This window comes from Hyperolius riggenbachi, chromosome 3 (genome assembly GCF_040937935.1).
Source record: "Hyperolius riggenbachi isolate aHypRig1 chromosome 3, aHypRig1.pri, whole genome shotgun sequence".
In the NCBI taxonomy this organism is placed as follows: Eukaryota; Metazoa; Chordata; class Amphibia; order Anura; family Hyperoliidae; genus Hyperolius; species Hyperolius riggenbachi.
In genome coordinates, this window is record NC_090648.1 from 415324401 (window position 1) to 415348303 (window position 23903).

At 44.5% G+C, this 23903-nt stretch overlaps 2 protein-coding genes across 3 annotated transcripts in view; one reads left to right on the forward strand and one right to left on the reverse strand.

The window, feature by feature from the left end:
- FGF1 (fibroblast growth factor 1) overlaps window positions 1-23903 on the reverse strand; it is a 204726-nt gene that overhangs the window by 160226 nt on the left and 20597 nt on the right. Inside the window, exon 1 of one of the 2 annotated variants that reach the window (XM_068277507.1) lies at window positions 20979-21086. The exons of the other annotated variant lie outside the window; for it this stretch is intronic. The gene's annotated coding sequence lies outside the window, so the exon portion shown is untranslated. Of the gene's footprint in view, window positions 1-20978; window positions 21087-23903 lie in introns of those variants that run through there. 2 annotated transcript variants of the gene reach the window in all.
- The window catches only part of ARHGAP26 (Rho GTPase activating protein 26), a 1021369-nt gene that overhangs the window by 7791 nt on the left and 989675 nt on the right, over window positions 1-23903 (forward strand). The gene's annotated exons all lie outside the window — the stretch shown is intronic.

The following is a 23903-nucleotide window of genomic DNA, read 5'->3' on the forward strand; positions in this document are numbered from 1 at the left end:
TGGTGGAGGGGTTCTTTCCCCATTTTTCTATCTACAGAGAGCGACTTTTATACCTGAGTGGGGTCAGGTACTAATACTCCCCACCTGCCTGTCAAGTGGTTGCCTGATGGTAACCCACCTTTGTGAGTATAAGAACCTTTGACATTATTTTATATATTGAGCTTACCAGACAATATTGCACTATTGGGCTCTCGGTGTCCTCTGTTTTGTTTTTACAAATCACTGTTGCAAATTACAGATGCAGAAGAGTCTCAATCTTGTAATTGTTATATTAAATAATTAATACACGAAGAAGTTAAGGCAAGACTAAATAAATTAAGAATACACATGGCACCTGGCCCAGATGGCATGCATCCTCGGGTCCTAAGGAAATTAAGTTCCGTTATAGATAAACCCATTTATCTTATCTTTTGTGACTCTCTTTCAACTGGCACAGTCCCAGTGGATTGGCGTACAGCCCACATTTTCCCATTATTTAAGAAGGGCAAAAAATCTGATCCAGGAAATTATAGACCTTTAAGCTTGACATCAGTTGTATGCAAACTATTTGAGGGGTTACTAAGAGATACTATACATGACTTCATAGTAGAAAATAATCTTATTTCTCAGCATCAACATGGGTTTACTAAAGACAGGTCCTGTTTGACTAACATGCTCAGCTTTTATGAGGTATTGAACGCTAATGTGGATATTGGGAGTGCTGTAGATGTGACATACTTGGACTTTGCAAAGGCCTTCGACACTGTTCTCCACAAAAGTCTGGTGCAAAAGTTGAGGATGCAAGGACTGGGGAAGAGTCTGTGTGCATGGATAGGGAACTGGCTAATGGACAGAAAACAAAGAGTTGTGTCAGTTTTTAAAAGTACAATTTTTTTTTTCTTTTCCCTCTAGTTTGTTTTGCAGCAGGCAATTGGCTAGGGGGAGGGACTAGCTGCAACAGGAGGTATTTGGTCAGCTTCAGGACTCAGTACTGAGCTTGCTCAGTCTGTGGCTTGCTCACTAAGTGGCTGCGACACAAGTGGCATAGGCGTTAAAAACAGGCGTTACAACACAGGCACAAAGAGAGTGGTGAGAGTAAGTAGGTAAGGACAAAAAAAAACAAAAAAAAAAAAAACCTTCAATCAATATTGTGTTTTTTTGCATTGGTTAGAATGTGCTAGGCACGTTGTGGTGTAGTCTTTAAATTTTGAGGACTCCACCCCAACTTCACTCACTCCACCTCCACTCCTCCACCCCTCCCGCCCCTCCTCCTCCCCCTCCTCCCCCTCCTCCCCCTCCTCCCCTCCCCCCCCCTCTTCACTCACTCCCCAACTTCACTTACTCTCCCTTTCCTCCTCCCCAGCTACACTCACTCTCCCATTTCATCTTTTACCACCACAGTTTACTTTAAATAATTTTTCCCCACACAAAAGTCATCATGTTGGACTATGCTGTACAGTGTACATCCTGCAACATGTATGCATGCCTTGATCAGCGGATTGAGGGTGTTTACTGTTGCCCTGGGTGTGTGCGTGTTGCTCAGTTAGAGGCGGAAGTCGCAGAGCTAAATAAGCATCTCGCAACACTGAGAAGCATACACAACATGGAGAAGAGCTTGGATCTCACGATCCAGACACTGGATGGAACCGTTGAAGATGAGGAGGGTGGAGTACAGCCGGACCAAGAAGCAGAGGCAGCCGCTAGTTGGGTCACAGTTAGAAGGGGTAGGGGAAAAAGTGGCAGGGAGGCTAGTCCCGAGTTGTCCCTCACTAATAAGTATGCTTGTTTGCGTAATATTGGGGAGGATGATTCAGGAGTAGCAATGCTGCAGCAGGATGTGCTCCTTAGCAACCAAGGGGCAGACTGCTGTAACGAGAAAGGGAATAGGAGTGCAGCTAAGGCTAGACAGGTACTGGTGGTAGGGGATTCAATTATTAGGCGCACAGATAGGGTAATCTTTCGAAGAAACCGCAAATGCCGTACAGTCTGTTGCTTCCCGGGTGCTCGGGTTCGGCATGTAGCGGAAAGAATTGACAGATTACTGGGTGGGGCTGGGGAAGACCCGGCTGTCATGGTACACATTGGCACCAATGACAAAGTTAGTGGGAGATGGAAGGTCCTCAAAAATGATTTTCAGGTACTTGGAGATAAACTTAAAGCAAGGACCTCCAAGGTGGTGTTTTCTGAAATACTGCCAGTGCCACGTGCTACATCTGAGAGACAGAGGGAGCTTAGGGAGTTAAATAAGTGGCTGAGAAATTGGTGTAGGAAGGAAGGGTTTGGGTTCCTGGAGAACTGGGCAGACTTTGCAGTCGGCTACAGGTTCTACAGCAGGGATGGGCTGCACCTTAATGGGGAGGGTGCAGCTGCATTGGGGGAGAAGATGGCTAAACGGTTGGAGGAGATTTTAAACTAGGATCTGGGGGGAGGCGGGAGGATAAAGTCTCAATACATAGACAAGATGAGGTAAAAAGACAGTGGGAACCTATCATTATGGAGGGTGGAGAGGGGGGTGGGGACAGTGTAAAGATTAAGGAGGTTGGTAAAAATTCAAGTAGCCAATTTCATGTAAACAAAATTGGTAAATGTGGTGGTAAAAATATAAAGTGCATGGTAACCAATGCTCGGAGCCTTGCAAATAAAATAGACGAACTAGAGTTCATTCTGAATGACAAAGGCTATGACATTGTGGGAATAACCGAGACATGGATGGATGAAAGCCATGACTGGATAGCTAATTTAAAAGGATACAATGTGTTTAGGAGGGATAGAACAGGGAAAAAAGGTGGAGGGGTTTGTCTCTTTGTTAAGAATTCTCTTACAGCTGTCCTCAACGATGAGATGGAGGAAGATTGCGAAGATGTGGAGTCCGTTTGGGTAAATATTCATGGTGGAAATAAAAGTTGCCAATTGCTTATTGGGGTATGCTACAGGCCACCTCTTATTAATGAAGCTGCAGAACTGCGATTACTACAGCAGATTGAAAAAGCTGCAGGTAAAAATGAGGTCATAATTATGGGCGACTTCAACTTTCCAGACATTGACTGGAGTATTGAGGCTACCCATTCTGGTAAAAGCAGCAGATTTCTGGCAGCACTACAGGACAATTACTTGACTCAAATGGTAAATGAACCAACTAGGGGGAATGCGTTACTGGATCTGATCATTTCTAATAGACCAGATAATGTATCAAATGTGCAGGTTCAAGAACATTTGGGAAATAGTGATCACAACATGATAACGTTTGAGCTGGTGACTGATAGGCCACGGGGCAGCGGGACCACTAAAACTATGAACTTTAGAAAAGCAAAGTTCACTCAAATTAGGCAGGCACTAAGTTTGGTGAACTGGGATAATGTACTACAAGGGGATGACACTGAAGGGAAATGGCAAGCTTTTAAACTTATACTCAATCAATACTGTAGTATGTATATCCCATATGGAAACAAAATGTCTAGGAATAAAAAAAGGCCTCTATGGATGAATAGAAAGGTTAAAGATAAAATGAAGAGGAAAAAGAATGCCTATAAGGTCTTAAAACAGGAGGGGACAGAGGCTGCACTAAGCAATTATAAGGAGTGCAATAAAAATTGTAAAAAAGAAATTAGGCAGGCAAAGATTGAAGCTGAAAAACAAATCGCTAAGGATATCAAATCTAACCCAAAAAAGTTTTACAAGTACATTAACTCTAAAAAAAGAAAGGTTGACTGTATAGGACTCCTAAAGGATGAGGATGGGAACTCAATGGTGGATGACCAAGGTAAGGCAGAGTTATTAAATGCTTTCTTTGCTTCTGTCTTCACAAAAGAAACAGCACTGTTGCAAACTACAGAGGCGGAAGAGTCTCAATCTTCTAACTGTAATATTAAATACTTAACGCAGGAAGAAGTGAAGGCAAGACTAAATAAATTAAAAATAGACAAGGCACCTGGCCCGGATGGCATGCATCCTCGGGTCCTAAGGGAATTAAGTTCAGTTATAGATAAACCCCTTTATCTTATATTTTGTGACTCTCTTGCAACTGGCAGAGTCCCAGTGGATTGGCGTACAGCCCACGTTTTCCCATTATTTAAGAAGGGCAAAAAATCTGATCCAGGAAATTATAGACCTGTAAGTTTAACATCAGTTGTATGCAAACTATTTGAGGGGTTACTAAGAGATACTATACATGACTTCATAGTAGAAAATAATCTTATTTCTCAGCATCAACATGGGTTTACTAAAGACAGGTCCTGTTTGACTAACATGCTCAGCTTTTATGAGGTAGTGAATGCTAATATGGATATTGGGAATGCTGTAGATGTGATATACTTGGACTTTGCAAAGGCCTTCGACACTGTTCCCCACAAAAGTCTGGTGCAAAAGTTGAGGATGCAAGGACTGGGGAAGAGTCTGTGTTCATGGATAGGGAACTGGCTAATGGACAGAAAACAAAGAGTTGTGGTCAATGGATCATACTCAAAATGGGAGACTGTTAGCAGTGGGGTCCCACAGGGGTCTGTTCTGGGTCCAGTGCTCTTCAATTTATTTATTAATGACCTAGTAGATGCAGTAGTGAGCAATGTTGCTATTTTTGCAGATGATACAAAATTGTGCAGAATCATTAACTCTCAGGAAGATAGTGTCATATTGCAACAGGATCTGGATAGGATGGCTATATGGGCACATACATGGCAGATGAAATTCAATGTTGACAAATGTAAGGTCATGCATTTTGGACGTACTAATGGTCTAGCACCATACAAAATAAATGGGATACAGTTGGGGACATCAAACTTGGAGAAGGACTTAGGAGTACTCATTGACAACAAGTTAAATAATCGTACTCAATGCCAAGCAGCTGCAGCTAAAGCTAACAAAATTTTGGGATGCATTAAAAGGGAAATAAAAACTCGAGATGCTAGCATAATATTGCCCCTGTTTAACTCTCTAGTAAGGCCACATCTGGAATATGGAATTCAGTTCTGGGCACCACATTACAAAAAAGATATTGCAGTTTTAGAGCAGGTGCAGAGACGAGCAACAAAATTGATGCGTGGGATGGAAGGTCTCACTTATCGAGAAAGGTTAGATAAACTGGGTTTATTTAGTCTAGAGAAAAGACGCCTTAGAGGGGATCTAATTAACATGTATAAATACATCAGAGGGCAATATAATACCTTGGCGGATGAGCTTTTTGTTCCTAGGCCTTCTCAAAGGACTAGAGGACATGATCTGCGCATGGAGGAAAAATGTTTTAGCCATTTATTTAGGAAAGGGTTCTTTACAGTAAGAGTGATTAAGATGTGGAATGCATTGCCACAGGAAGTCGTTATGGCAAACTCTATACCTGCATTTAAAGGGGGCTTAGATGCTTTCCTTGCGTTGAAAGACATCCATGGCTACAATTACTAGGTAATGCCTAATGATGTTGATCCAGGGATTTTATCTGATTGCCATCTGGAGTCGGGAAGGAATTTTTCCCTTTAGGGGCTAATTGGACCATGCCTTGTAAGGGTTTTTTCGCCTTCCTCTGGATCAACAGGGATATGTGAGGGAGCAGGCTGGTGTTGTACTTTATACTGGTTGAACTCGATGGACGTATGTCTTTTTTCAACCAAAATAACTATGTAACTATGTAACTATGTAACTATGGATTATACTCAAAATGGGTGACTGTTAGCAATGGGGTCCCACAGGGGTCTGTACTGGATCCAGTGCTCTTCGATTTATTTATTAATGACCTAGTAGATGCAGTAGAAAGCAATGTTGCTATTTTTGCAGATGATACAAAATTGTTCAGAATCATCAACTCTCAGGAAGATAGTGACATATTGCAACAGGATCTGGATAGGATGGCTATATGGGCACATAAATGGCAGATGAAATTCAATGTTACAAAATGTAAAGTCATGCATTTTGGTCGTACCAATGGTCTAGCACCATACAAAATAAATGGGATACAGTTGGGGACATCAAAGTTGGAGAAGGACTTAGGAGTACTCATCGACAACAAGTTAAATAATCGTATTCAATGCCAAGCCACTGCAGCTAAAGCTAATAAAATTTTGGGATGCATTAAAAGGGAAATAAAAACTCGAGATGCTAGCATAATATTGCCCCTGTTTAACTCTCTAGTAAGGCCACATCTGGAATATGGAATTCAGTTCTGGGCACCACATTACAGGAAAGATATTGCAGTTTTAGAGCAGGTGCAGAGACAAGCAACAAAATTGATTCGTGGGATGGAAGGTCTCACTTACCAAGAAAGGTTAGATAAACTGGGTTTATTTAGTCTTGAGAAAAGATGCCTAATTAACATGTATAAATACATCAGAGGGCAATATAAAAGCTTAGTGGATGAGCTTTTTGTCCCTAGGCCTTCTCAAAGGACTAGAGGACATGATCTGCGCATGGAGGAAAAACATTTTAGACATTTATTTAGAAAATGGTTCTTTACAGTAAGAGTGATTAAGATGTGGAATTCATTGCCACAGGAAGTAGTTATGGCAAATTATATACCTGCAAGGGGGCTTAGATGCTTTCCTTGTGTTGAAAGACATCCATGGCTACAATTACTAGGTAATGCCCAGTGATGTTGATCCAGGGATTTTATCTGATTGCCATCTGGAGTCGGGAAGGATTTTTTTCCCTTTTGGGGCTAATTGGACCATGCCTTGTAAGGGTTTTTCGCCTTCCTCTGGATCAACAGGGATATATGAGGGAGCAGGCTGGTGTTGTACTGTGTTTTCTGGTTGAACTCGATGGACGCAAGTCTTTTTTCAACCCAAATAACTATTTAACCTATTCTGCAGGCACATATACCTGGCTAACCAATATGGCTAACCTATACTGCAGGCACATATACCTCGCTAACCTATACTGCAGGTGTCACAGGGCCCCTAGTGGCCGGACCGCACAATGCCTTCCAATCGGTTTCAGCACACAGACCATGCAATTTGTGGTCACAATCGGTGCATAGAAACCGCTGGAATTTTGGCAGCAGACCGACTAGAAGGGAGCCTGTAAGTTAGGGTAATACAATTTACACACTATTTCAGAGTATAACTGCCACCACCTCTGTTACCATGGGACAGAGGAGCCCACTGACTGGCTGATTCTAGACCTGCAAATAAAACAGTTAAACACACTCTAATCTGTCTAGCTAGCAACAATAGTAGCGACTTTTCAGAAACCCGGGTTCAGTTTCAGCGGCTGAATAATAGGGTAGCTGGACAAATAAAGGACGGTAGCGTCGTTTATTAAATATGCAATATGAATAATTAATATACACAGAAAATTGTTAAAGTCAACAATTATAGAAACATTAATAGCCAGTATGAAAATAAAAAGGAGAAAATACTTAGGTTCATGGAAATATGTCCTTTCTGGGAAAACTCGTAAAGTTGCTTTGTTTCAGTTCAAGGGCAAAGTTCAGACAAGATGGCCGCTAACCACATGGTCCCCTGGCTAGCAGCAGCATGCTCTCGTGAAGATGTAATTTGGAGGACTGAGGGAGGAGTCCCTGGAAAACACTTGACTGATCCCCATCTTTGGGTGGAGTCTCAGGCCCAGCCCAGGGGCTGGACAGGGTGCGGTTAACTCCCTGGGTGGGTTCCAGGTGCCCACCAAATATTACATTTTTCATATCTCGGCTTATGCTTATCGCACACACATAACGGCCACAGATTCATGATCCTCAGAATATGACAGTTCATAGGACATCAAACACGGGCGCATGCCCGGTTACGAAATAGTGGAATACCTCGGGTTCTGGGTATGTCAGTGGCCTCAATTTAATATTAAAATATTCACCAAACCCGGACCAGCAGAATGAGATAACTTCCACATCTGTACAGAAAATTCAAAAACGGGTGCACAGGTCCCTTTAAATGAGCTTAGTTCATTCACCTCAGAAAATTTCTGAAGGAAGGCAGGTTGACAAACTCAACGTTTGCAACAATTTCAAACACAACCGCCACTCAATGAACTATATGCAAAAAAACACTTTATTGTATTGTATTGTGAAAGATCCCTATTTTTTCACTGCAATCCTCACCTAGACAGCTAATCAAGTCCCACCTTACATAGTCAAGGGAGGTGGTGTCATAGTGGCCCCTTCTCACTAATTTTTTTGGGTGCGTTATCTTGCAATGATAAATACCTATAGCCCCATTCACGTCACTGACACACAGTTGCCCAGGTCTTTCTAAGCATCAAACCTCTTCAGCAACATAATGTCTAAGAACATCCAAAACGGACCCTAGTGAGTACTAAAAGCCAACATAATGTAACCTCCTCCCTCATTAATACTCCTTTAGGTGATGGACCAAATTAAGCTCTATGTTTAAGCCATTTGGTACCAGGGCTCCCAGATCATAGATCCATCTGTTCTCTATTTGGTAAAGTAACCTATCATGGTAACCCCCCCTTCTGCTCTTTTTGGGTTTAATAATCCCCTTAAGTGGTGTGTTGGAGGAGTTGCCAGGACTGGGAACTTTTATGAAGCAAACATTCACAACTTTTTATGGAGGGACTGTGTACCATATAGGAAACAGCAGTTGCTTGTATACTGGATCACGGGACTGTCCCCCCATTTATTTGATCGAAGTTTTGCCATAAAGAATGTTTATATCAGAGAGCCACAGCAATTTCTTAGTCTAGGATCGGCCAATCCAGATTTGATGTGTGTGGGTTATGAGAGAGTTTGTGTGCACCAGGAGTACTCCTGTCTGTCATTGCCCAGGTCCTATTTGTTTTTAGGGGTTTGGGGGGGGGTGTTATTTAATGGGTTGGTTGCAATGTTTTTCCTACAATAAAGTGTTTTTTTGCATATAGTTCATTGAGTGGCGGTTGTGTTTGAAATTGTTGCATAACTTCCACATCTCTCCTATGAACGGTATTCCTTAAACCTTAAATCATAACTCCATGCATTCCTAAACTGGCTCCATGGCTCCGTCAAGTCTGAGCCCTGGCTGCGGAAGCTTCCTCTGGATGAAAGGACTTTTGCTGTTTTACACCTCTGGCTAATTAACAAGTCACTGGCCAGGAAGGGAACTCTTTTGATCATGTTAATTAACCACACAGACCTTTTCAGTGATCATACTTGCTCTCATGAAAAAAGAACTCTGCTAACACCTATGAAGACAACAGGGACCCCAGGCTTGACTGCAGATAGCCACAGAAAGACAATCTATGGCATGCAATGCAATGACAATCGGTGCAGTGAACCGATTGTGATTGCGTTCTAGTTCCTCACGGCTCGTCTGTCACAGCAGGCATATATACCTGGCTAACATATACTGCAGGCACATATACCTGGCTAACATATACTGCAGGCACATATACCTGGCTAACCTATACTGCAGGTACATATACCTGGCTAAACTATACTGCAGGTACATATACCTGGCTAACCTATAAAGGGGGGGGGGCACTAAGCTTAGCATTTTAAATGTTGGTAGATCTCCTGGCCTCAGCGGTTTTTAAAGTAGCTCGCGAGCCAAAAAAGTGTGGGCACCCCTGACTTATAAGGAAATAAAAAAAAAGTAAGACAAGAAGTTTAGGCACTGCTGCAGTAACAAAACATGTTACCATAGCAGCAATTTAATTTTATCTTCTTTGTCTCTTATATTTTACTATTTAAAACTGATCAAAATTCACCATTTGTTTTCTTCGCTGCTCTACAGATTGAGCCACATAGAATACTGATTGTGTTACAAACAGTGATATGTGAATCAGGTGCTGCTCACTGCAAAAAATCAGATTCCTCAAACTAAGCTAGGAATCTGATTCTGGTTTCTATGAACAATTGTTTTTGTTCCAGCTTTTGCAAATAAAATATGGTTGGTTATAGGATTGGATGGGTAGACCAAAATGTAATCAGCGAGCACTTGTTCTGTAATGGGTAAATGGATGGACAATAAATTGATGGCTTTGCTGGCACAGCAATGTAATTGCAGTGGAATCTATTTCCATCATTAAATAGCAGTAACACTTGTGTACTTAGATAACTAGAAAACGTGTTGCATATTTTGTACCTATAAAATAAACCCATTAAAAGTCAGTAGTGGCTGGCATGAGTATTTATGAACAAGTGCTTCTATAAAGCATTGCCACTGGGGCCTATTTGATAATGTTTAGAAATCCCTTTTCATAAATGGCTGAAGAAAATTATCAGTGATCTATATATACACACACACACACACACACACACACACACACACACACACACACACACACACACACACACACACACACACACACACACACGATTTTCCTGTATAAATATTTGGTTGTTACGATAAAAAGTCAGTTAAATATATCATATAGGAGACACACACAGTGATATTTGAGAAGTAAAATGAAGTTTATTGGATTTACAGAAAGTGCGCAATAATTGTTTATAATTAGGCTGGTACATACATTTTGGCACTGTTGTTGTCATTTTATTGATTCCAAAATTCCTTTAGAACTAATTATTGGAACTCAAATTGGCTTGGTAAGCTCAGTGACTCCTAACCTACATATACAGGTGAATCCAGTTATGAGAAAGAGTATTCAAAAATGTCAATTCAATTGTAAGTTTCCCTGTTCTTTTAATTTTCTCTGAAGAGTAGCAACATGGGGGTCTCAAAATAACTCTCAAATGACCTGAAGACAAAGATTGTTCATCCATCCATGGTTTAGGGGAAGGATACAGAAAGCTGTCTCAGAGATTTCAGCTGTCTGTTTCCACAGTTAGGAACATATTGAGGAAATGGAAGACCACGGGCTCAGTTCAAGTTAAGGCTCAAAGTGGCAGACCAAGAAAAATCTCGGATAAACAGAAGTGACGAATGGTGAGAACAGTCAGTCAACCCACAGGCCAGCACTAAAGACCTACAATATCATCTTGCTGCAGATGGAGTCACTGTGCATTGTTAAACCATTCGGCGCACTTTACACAAGGAGATGGTGTATGCCAGAGTGATGCAGAGGAAGCCTTTTCTCCCTAAAATTATGTTAACCTCCCTAGCGGTATGGACAGAAATGTCCATCCATAAAAACTTGCTGTGAACAGTATAAACATGCATACACATCAATACTCTCCTGCACTGTATACTAGACCCTTTCTTGACACATTTTGCCAAGTTACAGGAAAAAAAAAAGTTTTAAAAATAAATTTTATCACTTATTGCACAGAAATCCTGGGAAAATTGAACGCTGGGAAGGTTAAAGCACACATCCAACTCTATAACTTGTAATTCTTCAGAGATCACAGTGGTTACTTGTCATCTTGCAACTTCATATAGTGACCATCACCATTAGCGCACAATAGAAACAGACTCACCGGACTTGTTGGCCACTGCTAGACTGGCCAACCATGCACAAGTCCAGGAAGCCTAGGCACCTCAGTATTCTAGTATCCACTTTGCAAAGAATAACACTTCCCACTTTCATCTCCTTTAAGTGACCTCAAAGAAAAATCCTCACACAGCATGATACTGTTATCATGTTCAAACACCTTTATTTTAAAATACACTCACATATTCCACGCTTTTTAGTCAGCACAGAGTTTTTCCCCCGTTGCCAAGTTGGGCTGATGTTTACTGGCTCCCACACTCATCAAGGGCTCTCTTTCCGCCTGCACTCAACGTTGCGCTTCTCCTGGTATGTCCACCTCCGCCCAATCGATTTTGCCGCTCACTTACGACTCATCAGGGGCAAGTCTCTGCCCACAGCAAAAACAGAGTCACTTGAGGTATGCTAAAGCATATTTGGAAAAGCCAGCTTCAGTTTGGAATAAGGTACTGTGGACTGATGAAACTAAAATTTAGGTATTTCACCATAACAAGCGGTGTTATGCATGGAGGAAAAAGAACACAGCATTCCAAGAAAAACACTTGCTACCAACAGTAAAATATGTTGGTGGTTCCATCATGCTGTGGGACTGTGTGGCCAGTGCAGGGACTGGGAATCTTGTCAAAGTTGAGGGACGCATGGATTCCACTCAGCATCAGCAGATTCTGGAGACCAATGTCCAGGAATCAGTGACAAAGCTGACGCTGCGCCGGGGCTGTATTTTTCAACAAGACAACGATCCTAAACACTGCTCAAAATCCACTAAGGCTTTCATGCAGAGGAACAAGTACAGTGTTCTGGAATGGCCATCTCAGTCCCCAGACCGGAGTATAGTTGAAAATCTGTGGTGTGAGTTAAAGAAAGCTGTCCATGCTCAGAAGCCATCAAACCTAAATGAACTAGAGAGGTTTTGTAAAGAGGAATGGTCCAAAATACCTTCAACCAGAATCCAGACTCTCATTGGAAACTACAGGAAGCGTTTAGAGGCTGTAATTTCTGCAAAAGGAGGATCTACTAAATATTGATTTCATTTCTTTTTTGTAGTGCCCCAATTTACATACATATATATAAAACCATCCCATCTCCACTACAAATAGGAAAAAGAGGCTACAGTTTGCACAAGCTCACCAAAATTGGACAGTTTAAGACTGGAAAAATGTTGCCTGGTCTGACGAGTCTCGATAGAGACAGAATTTGGCGTAAACAGAATGAAAACATGGATCCATCATGCCTTGTTACCACTGTGCACGCTGATGGTGGTGGTGGTGTAACGGTGTGGGGATGTTTTCTTGGCACACTTTAACACAGAAACAAACACAGAACATTTATATCACGCTTTTCTCCTGGCGGACTCAACGCGCTAGAGCTGCAGCAACTAGGACTCGCTCTATAGGCAGTAGCAGTGTTAGAGAGACTTACCCAAGGTCTCCTACTGAATAAGTGCTGGCTTACTGAACAGCCAGAGCCGAGATTCGAACCCAGAGCCCTTAACCATCACACTATCCAGCCACTATCCAGTCACTTTGGGCCCCCTAGTGCCAATTGGGCATTGTTTAAATGCCACGCGCTATATGAGCATTGTTTCTGACCATGTCCATCCCTTCATGACCACCATGTACCCATCCTCTGATGGCTACTTCCTGCAGGATAATGCACCATGTCACAAAGCTCGAATCATTTCAAATTTGTTTCTTGACCATGACAATGAGTTCACTGTACTAAAATGGCCCCACAGTCACCAGATGTCAACCCAATAGAGCATCTTTGGGATGTGATGGAACGGGAGCTTCGTTCCCTGGATGTGCATTCCACAAATCTCCATCAACTGCAAGATGCTATCCTATCAATATGGGCCAACAGTTCTACAGAATGCTTTCAGCACCTTGTTGAATCAATGCCATGTAGAATTAAGGCAGTTTTGAAGGCAAAAGGGGGTCAAACTCCATATTAGTATGGTGTTCCTAATAATCCTTTAGGTGAGTGTATATGTATATATATATATATATATATATATATATATATATATATATATATATATATATATATATATATATATATATATATACAAAAAAATAACTTTTTAGAATATAGCCATATGTGTAAACTGATTAAAAAGAAAAAGTCAATGATTTGGTGGAAAATTCAGTCACCATTTTCCCATCTTCTAGATCCTGAATGCTTTGAAAAGGTACTTGAAAAGGTATGCAAGTGTAAGAGTATACAAAAATGAGATTTGAGTTATTGTTTAAAATTAAAGCCTTTCTTAATTGATTAAGGATGGCAGGCTCTGGCCCTTTTTAGGACCAGAGCCTTTTTGTGAGAAAACGCGGAAAAGCCGCCGCCAATACTCAAGGTGAGGCGGCTAATTCCGCGTTCAACATGGCAGCTGGCGCGCAGGCAGAGCGCGGAGAAACCGCCGCATGCTCTGACATTAGGGCGGCGGATTCCGCGTCCAATGCGGCAAGTTGCACGCATAGGCCTGTGCCTCTTAGTAATGCGGGATGCGGAGAAAACGCCGCACGCACGGACAACGGTGCGGCGGATTCCGCATCTAATACAGCAGAAACATTACAACACATGACTGGTGTGGCTGGGACTGATAGTCCACATTGGTTTAGGAGGACGTTCGCGCGCGCAGAGAGGCAGGGCCTTTATGGCAGTCAGAAGGGGGGTCAGCTGACCAAGCCGGTCAGCTGACAATTTCAGCTACCTTCATTGGTCCAGCACTTAGGGGAGGCGCTGGAGAGCGCTTTTGTATATATACTAGGTGTTGGTCATTCCTCTGGTGTCTGGCGTTGCGATCACTACGTGGTAGCACTCAGACCTTGTCTCTATCTGTGTTATTTAGACCAGTTTCCAAGGTGTTGATGGCCAAGGATCTCACACCTTAGTCTCGGAAATCTGTTGTTATTTGTATTATTCTCTAGTTCAGTTTCCAAGGTGTTGATGGCCAAGGAACTCACACCTTAGTCTAGGAATTCAGTATCATCTGTATTATTTGTCATATTCTAGACTAGTTCCTGGAGTGTGAGAATCTTGGAGCTCACACTCAAGCTTAGGCATTGTTGATTATTTGTTATGACTTTCGGCTCTCCTGACCATTCTCCTGATCTCTGATTTTGTACTTTGTCATTCTGTCATTCTGTTACCGAACTCGGCTAGTCTCTGGAATCTGCATCTGCCTCCTATCTCTGTACTGTATCTGTCCGTGTGGTTCCGACCTGGCCTGTCCGACCTCGAGAACTATCTCTCCTGTTAAGAGATAGTTCACAGATCTGTTAGTGACACTGCCCATTGGTGTCACTCACGTTCTGTCCTTCCCACTGTCTCAGCCTGGCTCCGCCCCTTGGGGAGCATCAGACCTGTGGAAGGAATCTGATCCATATCAGTAGCTCTTACTGTCTAGCACCCATCTTCCGGGTGCTTTCCTCAAAGTATCACTGTTGCACCAAACACTCTCATATCTCAGGTGTCCAGAGGTTAGAAGATACAGGGCAGTTTCTAGGCTAAATTGCACCCAGGGCGAGTGTGTCAAAATTGCGCCCCCCCCCCCCCCCAGGAGCCAGGTATAGGTGCTCGCAGTATAGGCTAGCCAGGTCTAGTTGCACCCAGTACAGGTAGCCAGTCAGGGAAGGACTGGGACCTTTTGGCCTGGGAGGAAATTACAACCCGGAGGCCCTATCATGGCAGCCCCAGCCCAAATGCATAGCTTTCTTGTGTGCAAATGTATCAACGGCAGTGTAAAGCAGCAATATATATCAGTTACATACATACATGAAATGAAAGAACCGTTACCTCCGACACATGAAATGCAACAACCGTTATCGCTGACACATGAACTACAACAACCGTTACCGCTGACACATGAACTACAACAACCGTTACCGCTGACACATGAACTACAACCACCGTTACCGCTGACACATGAACTACTAAAAACGTTACCGCTGACACATGAACTACAACAACTGTTACCGCTGACACATGAACTACAACCACCGTTACCGCTGACACATGAACTACAACAACCGTTACCGTTGACACATGAACTACAACAACCGTTACCGCTGACACATAAAGTACAACCACCGTTACCGCTGACACATGAACTACAACAACCGTTACCGCTGACACATGAACTACAACAACCGTTACCGCTGACACATGAACTACAACCACCGTTACCGCTGACACATGAACTACAACAACCGTTACCGCTGACACGAACTACAACCACCGTTACCGCTGACACATGAACTACTAAAAACGTTACAGCTGACACATGAACTACAACAACCGTTACCGCTGACACATGAACTACAACCACCGTTACCGCTGACACATGAACTACAACAACCGTTACCGCTGACACATGAACTACAACAACCGTTACCGCTGACACATAAAGTACAACCACCGTTACCGCTGACACATGAACTACAACAACCGTTACCGCTGACACATGAACTACAACAACCGTTACCGCTGACACATGAACTACAACCACCGTTACCGCTGACACATGAACTACAACAACCGTTACCGCTGACACGAACTACAACCACCGTTACCGCTGACACATGAACTACAACCACCGTTACTGTTGACACATGAACTACAACCACCGTTACCGCTGACACATGAACTACAACCACCGTTACCGCTGACACATGAACTACAACCACAGTTACCGCTGACACATGAACTACAACAACCGTTACCGCTGACACATGAACTACAACAACCGTTACTGCTGACACATGCAATGAGACAAACGTTACTTCTGACACACTAAATGCAGCAAACAGGAAAGGCCACAAACCTTTCCTTCCACACATGGTCAGTAAACATTAGGTCCCACCCATGAAGCAAACATGTTAAATGTGGATAACAGTACCTCTGCAATGAACATACATTACCCCACAAAAATGAAATACAGCAAAATGTTACCTCAGACATAAATGCATTAAATGTCCCCCCCCCCCCCGGGTGCTGGTAGGGTAGGAGGAGTGTGACATGGGTGGGGAGGAGGGTGACACTGGGAGGGCGCCTCACCTTCTTTTCTGTGTCCCTTTGTGGCCTGGCTGCTGCTGTGACTGTGTCAGATACACAAACAAGAAGCATGCTGGGGACAGAGCCAATGTATGCGGCCAGAATGGTGAGGGCAGGAGCCTGCTGGAGGTGAGCAGGAGGCAGGGCACGCAGGCGTCTGGAGGCTGCTCAGAGGTGGGCAGGAGGTTGTGCATGCAGGCAACATAGAGCGATTGGCCAAACAGGGACATTGTCCAGGACATATGACCCCAAATCCGGAATATGCCCAGGGTAAAGTCTGACACCTGTAAGCCATTGTGCAAGGCACAGAGGTGCTTCAACTCCCCCCCCCCTAAAAAAAAATGGGTGCAAAAAAACAGAGATGCTTCCTTCCCACAGTGGGTGCTGGGCACAGAGGTACATCCCAGCCCCCCCACCTCCATGGGTGCTGTGCACAGAGGTGATACCCATGCAAAACCCTCCCCCCCAGCTTTGGGTGGCAGGCATAAAGGTTCTTTCTTCCAGGAGTGCTCACCCCCCTCCCACTGTGGGTGCTGCGTACTGGGCACAGGTGTGTTTGAACCCCCCCTTTTGTAACTGTTGGCTGGGGTGCTTGCCCCCCAGCAGGAATGCACAAAGTTGCTTCCAACCCCCTCCCCAGACAGGAGTGCACCCCCCCCCCCCGTGGGTGCTGCGTGCTGTCGGCAGAGGTGCATTTGTGGGTGCTGAGCACGGAGGCAGAGATGCTCCCCTCCCCTCCCCCCCAAGACAGCAGTGCTCAAATCCCCCCCTTCCCCAACAGTGGGTGATGAGCACAGAGGCAGAGTTGCTTCCATTTCCCCCTCCCCAGACAGGAGTGCTGCTCAACCCTACTTCTCCCTTCTACCTGTCGGCAGGATGGGATGCACGCAAGTGCCGTCGGTGCTACAGTTTCATTGGTTCCAGGCTGCAATGATCTTCCCCGCCTCCATCCTCCGCGGCAGCCGCTCGTTCTCGGTCCCTGAGTCTTCTGCACCTCACGTGTAATCATGTGCAGAGGAACCCGGAAGTGGAGAACAAGCGGCCGCCGAAGAATGGAGTGGAGCCAATGAGACTGAAGCAGCGCTGGCCGCTGCGTGCATTAGATTCTGCTGACAAGGACACAGGAGCGCCCCGAACACAGTGAAAAATGCGTCACGAGGGGCGGGGGAGGAAATCTCCCCCAGGCCAGTCTGCACCTGATGCCCGCCTCTGCGCCCTTCCACCTGCCGATCTGTCCAGCGCTCAGTGCGGTCGCACTATCCGCACGGCCCTGGAAACGGCCCTGAGAAGATATATCCGATTATCGGTGATACTGCAGATCATCAATAATCGGGTATATTCTGCATTCTCGGTGATACTGCAGATCACCGGTAATCAGACCCTCTCTGTGTTACACCGATCGTTACACTTTTTTTTATATTTTATTTTTTTAACTTTGCACATCATGATAGCTGTGATTGGCTTACAGTGATCAGGAAGCCAGGAGTCAATGAAAATAGCTCCTGACTGATGTATGGAACTCAGCTGCATTTAGATGGTCACGGGCCATCACCTTCCGTGCACGGTAGCCACCAATGCTAAAACTATACTGCATCAGGCTTAGGCAGTCACAAGGGCTGCGTATTTTTAACTTTCAGTGTTTGCAAATTGGTTAAACAAGAAGACCCTCAATACACATAATCACAGAAGCACAAATCACCCAAACATAGTTTTTTTGGTGTTTCAGCCTTATCACTGCACATGAGCTTTCAGGCAGAGGCCATCTAGTTAAGACAGAAAGGCATGCCATAGTCTCAAAGCACTTCAGATTACATCATTACTTTGTTGTTTGACTTATAACAGTCTTTAATTTGGTTGGCAGTATGACACTAAAGCCTTGTACAAATGCTTGACGGTTCATGGCCGATATGACCAGTTGATCACTGATGAGACTCTAGTGTGTGTACAGTGGCTCCTGACCTCCCTCTGTGCATTGGCCATCGATCAATCGTGGATTTTGCGGGGGGAGGGAGGGGGGGGGGGATTTAGTTAGAGTTCAGCTGCAGAGATGCAGTGTTTTAGTTAGGGCAATCATGTTAACCTCCTTGGCGGTACGCAGTTGCAGTGGCTGCGTCCGCGAGAAGGATTTTTTTATTGTTATGTTTTTTATTTGTTAGCTAGCACTAGGCTAGCTAACTATGTGCCCCAAGTCCCCAGCACCTCTCTGATCCCCCTGATCAACTGCCGGCAATATTTACCCGTCCGCGATCCCGTGAGAGCCGCAGCTTCACCAATGAGCTTCACTCGTCGCTATTGCGACGATCGGACATAACGTCATGACGTCATGCGGAGTCTCGATCCTCCCCATAGCGAAGCCTGGAGCTTATTGGGAGGCTGTGCCATCGCGGGATCCCTGGGGGGTACGTATTATGGCGGCGATCGGGGGAATCGGTGGGGACTGGAGGGACTTTGGGCACATGGTTAGCTAGCGAAGTGCTAGCTGAACAATATACAACACTTTTTATTTAAAAAAATTCTCCCGGGGCCATGTGATCCCTGCGGCGGCTAGCCCGAGCATAGGTCGGGCGCACCGCCAGGGAGGTTAAAGAGATTTTTTAATATAAAAACATGATTTTTATGAGACTTTAGAGCTCTTTAAAGAGAACCAGAGACGAAGCACCCTCATGTATTTGACCACATATATCAATGGGAACATGACAATAAAGCCCTACCTTGCTCTTTGTTTCAGTCTTCTCTGCTAAATCTGCCTGTTATCAGCCCTGACAAGAATCCCCAACTGACCATTCAGTCTGGCTTTGCCAAGGAATGATTATAGCTGAGTCTGTCTCCTCTCATGTCTTTTCAAGCCCAAGCCTGCTCCCTAGTGGTTCTGCTATAATGACTCAGCTATAATCATTCAAGGCAAAGCCAGACTGAATGCTCAGTCGGAGATTCTTATCAGAGCTGATAACAGGCAGATTTAGCAGAGAAGAATGAAGCAGAGAAAGTGTTTACTGTCATGTTCCCATTGATATATATGGTCAAATACAGGAGGGTGCTTCGGCTCTGGTTCCCTTTAAACGTCTTATTTTCACTAAAGGTGCACAAGTAGGATGTTTATCACCACCCATATTGAAGTGGTTAATTGATCAAGCTGTCACATAATCAGTTATTCATCTCCAGGATATGAATTATGCAGATAGACAATGAGATGCTAATAATTTTGGCTCAAATGCAAATTTAATGCAGCTTGAAATTGGGCCAACCAAATTCAACAGGAAACACATTTTAATGGCCAAGTTTCAAGCAGCATATTATTTGAATTAAAATTTCAAGTAAGCTATTTATTAGCATCTCACTAACCAACCATCATAATCATTAAACCATCATTAAACGATCATTAACCATCATAACCATCATTAAGGTAAACCTGTGGTTTAAAAAAAAATATGATCCAGAGGCTTCCTCGATACTCTGCAACCCCTCTGCTGCAAGTGGCCACGCTGTGCTCCGTGTACCAGCACAACCGTACTGGGCAGATGCCACTGGGTTTGCACCTGCACAGAAGCACGGAGACACTCATGCACAGTGAGAAAAAGCTGTGCACAAGCGACACTGTGGTACTGTGCAGGTGTGGGACTTACTTTACACCGGGGCAGTGCAGCTATGCTCAAACACAGAGGAAAGTGCTTATTGAGGTAAGTATCTGACCTTTTTTTTTTTTTAAATATTAGAGGTACACTTTAATGATTAGCTCTGTCCAAGCCTCTGTTTCAGCCTACTCTGACCCTGATAGCTGGAGAGGAAAAACACTGCTGAATTTAAGATAACCTCTCTACTCAGAAGCTGCAACAGTTATCAGTCACTGCTACTGCATACATGAGAATTCCTTGCCAGCATGCATTTCTAGACAGAAAACATTTACAGCAGGGTCGGGCCAAGGGGAAGGCTGGGAAGGCACCTGTTTCTGAGTGCATAGCGGAAAGCCCACAGGGAATGTCTGTGCCTTCCCCATTCCCCCCTCCCCCCCCCCCCCCCCATATACAGAGTGATGCGAGCGGAGGGGAAAGAGAGGAGACTACCAAATCTTGGGAGGAGCGACATCTGGCTATCTATACTACCTAGCACTGGGTGGGCACATCTGGTTAAATATACTGCGGCAGAGGCTACCTAACAGCTGGCTATCTATACTAGATTATCTGGGCAGAAAATCTGCCACCTATACTGTAGCGGCCGGGCCAGCCCTGAACTACATTATCATAAAAAAAACTGTTGCACATCCTTCTCAAAATGTCCTTTTCTAGCGATGAACAAGCGTTAGGATTTATAGGGGTAATGACAAAAAATAATTCTCAGTACGTTTCTTAAATCTAATGAACAATACCATAGTGATAGTAATGCATTTGTACTTTAAAGCAATGAAAAAGGAACATAACAGTGAAAATATAGTTTTGAGATAAACCTTCAGCAGCACATATATTATTACATTTAAATCAAGTCAACTATGTTATGTTTCAGTGCTATCATCACATTAGTGTATATGAACTATAACAGCAACTGTTTTCAGCTGCCACACCCTACAGATATAATTGGCATAAACTGCAAAAGCTAATGTATTGTTAACCGTTCTAATACAGATCACTTACCTGTGGCATAATAGCTAAGATGCTTTTATTGCTGCTGCGGCTGAACAGCGATCCTATCTTGTCCCAGCCAAGGCAGCCAGAAAGCAGAGGGGTGGAGCAGGCTTAGCCTATGCACTGTATTTGTAGGTCTGTCATGCTGCAGAACCAATGCCAGCCATTTCTGTCTAGCTCTGGCCTTCGCTGCTTTGAAAAGTACAGCAGGCTGGGGCTTGTACACGGAATCATTTCATCCTAATTGTTCAATCATAAAAATGCTAGACAGAGATGAGGTAGGAAGAACCTGTTGTGACACAATAGCAGCAGTCACACTTGGCCAAGCATATATTCCAACAGCTGACAGCTAAAATGAGTTTTACTTTTGCCAGTGGATTTATCCACAGTAGGAACAGCTTATTTTACCATTAAGATAACTGTTTCAGAGGCTGATGAGCTCATACATGAAGTGTCTGCAGGAAGCAGCTAGAAATTGATAAAACACATTTTCACGGAATCCTGTGTGGGCTTTACATTCCTGTATTCATTGAATTTACAGTCATAGCTATTAATACTTCTGTAGGCTAGAAATACGCTTTTAATGTGGCTTCCAAGAAAATTGCTGATCTGTGGGAACTGGAAAAGTAAGTAAGGTTTTATACATATGCACCTGTCAGGGGCGTAACTAGACATCACTGGGCCCCCCTGCAAAGCTTTGCATGGGGCCCCCTCCCACCAAGGGGGCTGGGCGCTGTACACAAGAGCCTGATGCATACTGAATGGGGACTGTCTACAAATCTTTGTCTGCAAACTTTGTATGATTCCTTATCAGTGGCTGAGCAGATGCAGTCATTAGAACAATTGTGCAGAGAGTAGAAAGCTTCCTTCTTCTTGCCCTTAGTTGTCAGTCTATCAGGATGGCCCCATTGTAATCATTGGCAAGGAGGGGTAATTTGCAGCCCCGACTCCCGATAATTTATTGTGCACCATGGGTGACCAAATTTCCTCTCCTTGCTGTTATTAACAATGGGTCCCTATGGCGGTGCCCCAAAACTGAGGTTTTCTTTTTTTTTTGGGGGGGGGGGCTTGTTTTCAACCAGCAGCAAGGATGGTTAAAGTTAGGCATGGGGTATGAAGGGTTAAGGTTAGACATGCGGATGGGTTGCAGCGGTGACTGTCAGGCATGGTCAGAAGAGCCCATTTCCATTTCCGGGACAATTCCACATGCCGTCTGTAACATTTGGTGAGGCAGCTGCGGCGAGCAGCTGCGGCGAACAGCACCGCCACCGCAGCTGCCTCTGTGCCCCTGTCCGTCTCGCCACCCATGCCTCGAGCGTCTAGGACGGGAATATCAGGCCCCCATAAGGTCGCATTGACGCGTGCGCGCGCGCACCTTCACGCCCTTTATCCTAGGAGGAGGCGGCTCAGCTGACCGGAGGGTCGGCTGACGTCACGCCATGCGCCCGCCGCTCCTGATTGGCCAAGCGCAGGGGGGGCGTGCCTCAGGCTCTCCTCGGGCTCTGTTGCGAATGCTTCGTGTGAGCACTCAGACCTAGTCAGGTTCCAGCTCATGATAGATGTATATACATCTATCTATAATTAGTTTATTGTATTTGATTATCTGTGTATGACTCCTGGCTCTGTTTGACTATCCTCCTGCTCAGTGATTCTGTACTTTAGCCTATCTGATCTTACTGCCGACTCTGCCTGATTACCGTTTACTCTCTGCCTTCTGATTCTGTACTGTCTCTGCCTGCCTGTTGCCAAATTTGATTAGTCTGACCTCTCTACTCACCAGTGAGCCCTCGTCACTGGTGAGGTGTTCGCGGTACTGACAGTGCCCGCCAGCTCCTCTGTTGAGCTCCTGCCATATCTGTCAGTACTTACTGTTGCACCAAAACACACAGTGCATTTAAGCATCACACTTGTCTGTGTACTATACTTGCATTATTAGTGATTCTGCAGATCACTACATAATCAGGTACAGCATCTGTATTATTGGTGATACTGCAGATCACCACATAATCAGAGATCTGGTAGTTGCTTACACTGATTATTACATAACAGCAGACCATGACGTCTATGGACACACTGTTCCGCCAAGTCGCAGCACTGACCACTGCGGTGAACGCCTTAACCGAGACGATCAATGCTCAACAGGCTCAGATCACCCAGCTGTCTGAGGCAGTACGTACCCTCCAGACAGCAGCAGCACCAGTGAAGTCCCCTCCAGTTACGGAGCCCAGAATGCCCATGCCTGAGAAATTTTCAGGGCATAAATCGGATTTTCATAACTTCAGAAACCGATGTCTCTCGTACTTTGAGATAAGACCAGTATCTTCAGGTTCTGAGAGTCAAAGGATAACCTTTATTAAAACTTTGTCAACTGGAGACTCTCAGACCTGGGCTTACAGTTTGCCTAATTGTCATGAGGCTTTGACCTCAGTACAGACATTTTTCGACTCAATGGCGATCATTTACGACAATCCGGACATCGCCGTGACCGCTGAGGGGAAACTTAAGATCCTCAGGCAGGGACATAACACAGTAAAAACCTACGCCGCTGAGTTCAGAATGTGGGCAGTATCGGCTAGGTGGGGTCAGTTCGCCTTGTTAGATTGCTTTCTGACCGGCTTGTCTGACTCAGTGTCTGATTTTATGCTCGGCCATCCTGAACCAAAATCAGTGGATGAGGCCATTGCACTGGCAGTTAAGATCGACCGCCGTGTCCGGTACTAAAAACAGTCTCGGGGTAAAATTGCTATTAAAACGGTTCCGTTCTCCTTTTCTCCCCCTACACCTCCTGATGAACCGATGCAGATCGGACAGTCCAGATTATCTGAGGTGGAGAAATCCCGGAGACGTAAAGAAGGCCTCTGCCTATACTGTGCGGAAAAGGGACATTTAGCCCAGAAGTGTCCAAAAACTCTGCCGCCTAGGTGTAGCTAGAGG